We start from the raw sequence: 6,077 nt of genomic DNA, 5'->3' as shown, positions 1-6,077 counted from the left end.
ATGTGGGAAAGCATTCCAGAAGGAACAGCATGTACAAAAGGGACCATCTTTTCATGTGGCTTTGTGTCCAGTTCCTCTCCGTGTGTGTGCTCTTATTTTCAGATAAGATGATTTGTAAAATAATGTGGTACTTCTGTTAAGGCTCATTATATAGATCATTTTTACAACTGTCAAAATTCCAAAAAAGGTTTTTAAATAATAATAACAATAATAAGGCTTACTTTCTCCACTTATGGAATAAAATCTATCTCAGAATTCAATCTACCCCAGGTCAGACCAAAAACATAGCATTAAATTGTCTGGTGATGAATTATGGACAGGTAGGTTTTTTAATTGGGAAAGATTTGATACTCCATCACTTTATCTATGATCTTCTAACCTGAGAGACCATGGTAAGGAAGATGGATAGAGTTAAACCTGTTTTCTCTTAACTTGTGGCTCCTACTAAATTTTGAATTGTTCTTGAGTGTCCTACCCTTGCCTGAATGTCCCTACTACACCTAGTATAAGACAGAGTCCAGGAGCTTTTGTGTGCTCCTCAGTCTCTCCACCAACCCTAGGATTGCATTCAAATAAAATTAACAGCAATAGCGCACCCCACGCCAAACACAACTGGGAGGTAGGGCTGCAGAAACGTTAGATCACAGGCTTAGCAACAGACTGCCTGGATTTGAATTTTGAGTCTGGTAGTTATTAATTGTGTGGCTATAGGCAAACTACTTAACGTCTTCTTGCTTAATTGCCTAATCTGTAGAAGGAACGTAAGATAGGACTAACCTCATAGCGTCGATTGCCCCAAATTCACCGAATGATCAGGTATCTGGCTTAATCTTCATCTTTTCCCAGAACCCTTCCATTAGGCCCCCTCTAAGTCAATTCGAAATTGAAGCTTTAGGGTGATTTTTCTTTTGAAATGCCAGTACCTGCAAATCTAATGTGTTTTGACAGCCCACTTCGAGGGCCACACCTTGAAGCTTATTATCACCTGAATTGCTCTACTTCAGAAAGACTGCCTTTCACACTTACTTTCTAACCACGGCCTCTTACTCTTCCTTATTTCCTATAAGCTTATTCTCATTGCACCTCCCAGAAACTCTGAATTCAGTCACAGATTCAGTAAACAAAAACAGATCGAATGCCAGGCACTGTTTCCTTGTGTCTTCCCTTTTCTTTCATCTTATCAGATCCCTTCTGGTCCCAATTTCCTTTTCCTCCCAACCAGGGCCCTACAGTTAATTATATGAACTATTTTCTCTGCTACACCCTCAAATTCAGTGAACACATGTTTTTCTCTTTGAAGTCTCAGTTTCCTCTCAGTTTCAATGAATGTATGCAAAGGAAAGCATATATTAATTCTTAATTTGTCTCTTGGACAGTTTCATCTTTCTGAAGGTTAAAGAAGTAATCAGCAAAAATTGTTTCTCTAGATCTTGTACGTTACTGGAGGTTAAATTTAATTTGTATTCTCACCCCATACCACATATCAAATAGGTCCCAGGTTATTTATAGATTCAACTTTTTAAAAAATTCAACTATTACAACAAACTCAGGGGATATAGTTCTCATAAGCTCTTCTTTAAAAAAAATACAAAAGACTAGCTTCAGCTAAACAAGAGATAAATGATAAAGACTCTTATAAACAGAATGACAAGTACTGAATCCACTTAATTATAGCACTAACCAAAGAACAAAATAAAACAAAACTATGGAGACTGTAAAGAGAAAACAATGTAAATATTATATACTATGACAATATAGAAATGTTGTAAATAAAAAAAGTTGGTGGAGGACAGGTGGAGATACTTCCTTATCATTTTTAGCCTCGTGTTAAAAGATACTACTTAATATATTAACAGGATATATGTAAATATAGACATAGTTTATTAAAACATGTTTTTAAGAAAATAGACGTAAACACAAAGATAAATAAGCAACAATATAGTCATAGAGAGAAAAAATTGGAGCAGGGAAGTATAAATAAATATTTTAGTCACTGTCTATGCTAAGGAGTCAATAAACACTGCCGAATAAAGAAAAGATGAAGTATTTTATGTAAATATATGTATAAATTTTTATGTTATGTAAAGAAAATCACGACTCAGCATGGTGGCTCAGGCCTGTAATCCCAACACTTTGGGAGGCTGAGGTGGAAGGATCACTTCAGCCCAGGAGTTTAAGGCCAGCCTGGGCAACATAGTGAGACCTCATTCCTACAAAATATCAAAAAATTAGCTGGGTGTGATGGTGCATGCTGATGGGTCCCAGCTACCTGGGAAGCTAAGGCAGGAGGATCACTTGAGCCCAGGAGATGGAGGCTGCAGTGAGCCATGATTGTGCCACTGCACTCCAGCCTGGGCATTAGAGTGGCCCTGTCTCAGAAAAGAAAGAAAGAAAGAAAATCACTAGAACAAAAACGCAAACCTTCCTATTTTTCAGAACGGGGTATGCTTTTAAACTTCAATGTAGTTATTCCATTTCCAGGGTGCAAACACAAGATTATACTTTCAATACTGTAATAGCAAAAGATTGAGAAAATCTATATGTCCAGCAATGAGAGACTGCTTAAAAAAATCTATACAGTGAAATGCTGTGTATCCATCTTAATGGATGACTGAGGGAGTTCAATATGTCCTGAAATGAAAAGACATTAAAAATACACCATTACACAAAAAAGCAAGGTACAGAACAATGCATTTTATGTAAAAGAGAAAATATAAGTGATATATGCATGTACACATACATATGTACACACAGGCTCTAGAAAGGTATTTATAAGGAGGACAAGAGTGATTAATTTGGGGAGGAAAACTATGTGGCAGGAGGCAGGAATGAAATAGAAATTTATTTCCACACTTCATTCCTTTTTGTGTCTTTTGAGTTTTGTACCATGTTTACATGATACCCATTCAAAATTTAACGAATTTTTACAAAATGTCTTTGCATTTCACTGTTGAAAATGTTAATTTTTTCATTATGACTTTTCCTTTCATTCTATTAAGACTCAGAAATACCTCAATATTTCTTAATAATTACTTCCTTCAATTTGCTATTGTAATCATTTTTTAATCAAATAATTTTTTCTTAGCCATATATTTTTAGGTTCAATGGGTTTTTTAAATGGATTTTTAACATCCTATGGAATAAGTGGTTAAAGTACAAATGGAACAACTGACTCATGTGATTTACTCAAAACTTTCAGCATTTTAATTATGGTCAATTCCTAGATTGAACACTTCGGTAGATATATATGAATAAAGATATAAATGCATTATTAAGGTTAATGAAATAAGGACAGGTTCAGCTGCATACACATAATAAGTCACATTCTTTGCCATTTCAGTTTTGGTGAGGACAAGAGATGCCTATCTTTCTTCATCACAGGGATACCTTCCTAATATTCTCTCCTACCATGAAGCACCACTGTGTCCAGAAGTTTCAGCAGCAGAGACTAAGCTGAGAATAAAGGAAATCATGGAGAAACTAGACTAGCTGACCCCACCCAGACCTTTCACCCACATGAACACCACCACCAGTGCTGCACACAGCACAGCCACCATCCTCAACCCTCCAGACACACACCACAGGGGGGACCAGCTGGACATCCTGCTGGAGGTGACAGACCACTTGGTGGGACATAAGAAGCAATACAGCAGGGATTTCCTGAGGGCCAGGATGTACTCCCCAGTGCTGATGGCAGGTGCTTCAGGAAAGGTGATCAACTTCAACAATGGCACCTAACTGGTCAGCTTCACTTTGTTCTGTGGGGGCCAGATACCCCTGTCTCTGCTGCTCACCCACCCCAGTGAAGGAGCGTTGGCTCTCTGGAGGACGAGACACCAAGACTGTGACAGGATCATCTTCACAGGCCAGTTTTCCAGGGGCACCTCTCAGGTCAATGCTGATTGCACTCTGGTTTCAAACTCAAATGCTGGATTGTGCCAGTACCTGCATACCCAAGAAGCCTTCTACTGCTACTCAGGAGGCAGGGACCCACTTGAACAGGCAGTCTGTCCTTTCTCAGATCTCAACCTCCGTGCTGGGAGATCCACTGCTCTCTTCAAAGCTGTCAGACAGGGGCATTTACCTCTGCCGAGGTTTCTGCTGCTTTTTGTTTAGCTATGCCTTGTCCCCAGAGGTGGAGTCTACAGAGGCAGGCAGGCCTCCTTGTGCTGTGGTGGGCTCCACCCAGTTCGAGCTTCCCAGTGGCTTTGTTTACCTACTTAAGCCTCAGCAATGGCAGGCGCCCCTCCCCCAGCCTCACTGCCGCCTTGCAGTTAGATCTCAGACTGCTGTGCTAGCAATGAGGGAGGCTCAGTGGGGTGGGACCCTCTGGGCCAGCTGTGGGATATAATCTCCTGGTGTGCCCTTTGCTAAGACCCTTGGTAAAGCAGAGTATTAGGGTGGGAGTTACCCGATTTTCCAGGTGTTGTGTGTCTCAATTTCCTTTGGCTAGGAAAAGGAATTCCCTTTCCCCCTTGCACTTCCCAGGTGAGGCAATGCCTCACCCTGCTTCAACTCTCACTGGTCAGGCTACACCCACGAACCAGCACGAACTGTCCGACATGCCCCAGTGAGATGAACCCGGTACCTCAGTTAAAAATGCAGAAATCACCCGTCTTTTGTGTCACTCATGCTGGGAGCTGGAGGCAGGAGCTGTTCCTATTCGGCCATCTTGGGCATGCCCCTTATTGCTCTTTTGAAGGGTTTTTGTGTGTGTGTGACTCAATCTCCTTCACTTCAGCTCTGATTTGGTTATTTCTTGCCTTCTGCTAGCTTTGGGATTTGTTTGCTCTTGATTCTCTAATGCTTTTAGTTGTGATGTTAGGTTGTTAATTTGAGACCTATCTAACTTTTTGATATGGGTGTTTAGTGCTATTAATTTCCCTCTTGACACTGCCTTAGCTATGTCCCAGAGATTCTGGTATGTGGTATCTTTGTCCTCATTGGTTTCAAAGAACTTCTTGAATTCTGCCTTAATTTCATTATTTACCCAAAAGTCATTCAGGAGCAGGTTATTCAATTTCCATGTAGTTGTATGGTTTTGGGTGAATTTCTTAGTCTTGATTTCTAATTTGATTGTGATGTGGTCCAAGAGTCTGTCTTTCATGATTTCAGTTCTTTTGCATTTGCTGAGGAGTGTTTTACTTCCAAATATGTGATCAATTTAAAAGTATGTGCCATGTGGCAATGAAAATAATATATACGCTGTTGTTTCTGGGTGGAGAGTTTCATAAATATCTATTAGGTCTATTTGATCTGGTGCTGAGTTCAGTTCCTGAATACCTTTGTTAATTTTCTGTCTCAGTGATCTGTCTAATATTGTCAGTGGGGCATTAAAGTCTCCCACAGTTATTGCGTGAGAGTCTAAGTCTCTTTGAAGGTCTCTAAGAACTTGCTTTATGAATCTGGGTGCTCCTGTGTTGCGTGTATTGTATTTAAGTTAGCTAGATCCTCTTGTTGAATTGAACTCTTTACCATTTGAACTCTTTACCTTCTTTGTCTTTTTTGTTTGTTTTATCTTTCCTGGTTTAAAGTCTGTTTTGTTAGAAACTGGGATTGCAATTCCTGCTTTTTTTCTGTTTTCCATTTGCTTGGTAGATTTTTCTCCATTCCTTTATTTTGAGCCTACGTGTGTCTTCAAGAGATCCATGTGAGATGGATCTCTTGAAGACAGCATACCAATAAATCTTTGTTCTTTATCCAACTTGCCACTCTGTGTCTTTTAATTGGGGCATTTAGCCCATTTACATTCAAGGTTATTATTGATATGTGGGGATGTGATTCTGTCATCATGATGTTGGCTGGTTATTTTGCAGACTTGTTTATGTGGTTGCTTTATAGTGTCACTGCTTTGTGTACTTCAGTGTGTTTTTGTAGTGGCTGGTAACAGTCTTTCCTTTCCATATTGCTTCCTTCAGGAGCTCTTGTAAGGGAGGTCTGGTGGTAAGAAATTCCCTCAGCATTTGCTTGTCTGAAAAGGATCTCACTCCTCCTTCACTTATGAAGCTTAGTTTGGCTAGATATGAAATTCTAGGTTGGAATTTCTTTTCTTTTTTTTTTTTTCCTTTATACACATT

At 39.6% G+C, this 6,077-nt stretch overlaps 1 pseudogene; it reads left to right on the top strand.

The window, feature by feature from the left end:
• Nucleotides 1-6,077, top strand: part of LOC105501203 — a 29,391-nt pseudogene continuing 23,314 nt past the window's right edge.

Source organism: Colobus angolensis, unplaced genomic scaffold, assembly GCF_000951035.1.
Source record: "Colobus angolensis palliatus isolate OR3802 unplaced genomic scaffold, Cang.pa_1.0 Scaffold7, whole genome shotgun sequence".
NCBI classification, from domain to species: domain Eukaryota; kingdom Metazoa; phylum Chordata; class Mammalia; order Primates; family Cercopithecidae; genus Colobus; species Colobus angolensis.
The sequence above is the reverse complement of the archived record's forward strand: the minus strand, read 5'-3'. Positions and strand labels throughout refer to the sequence as shown.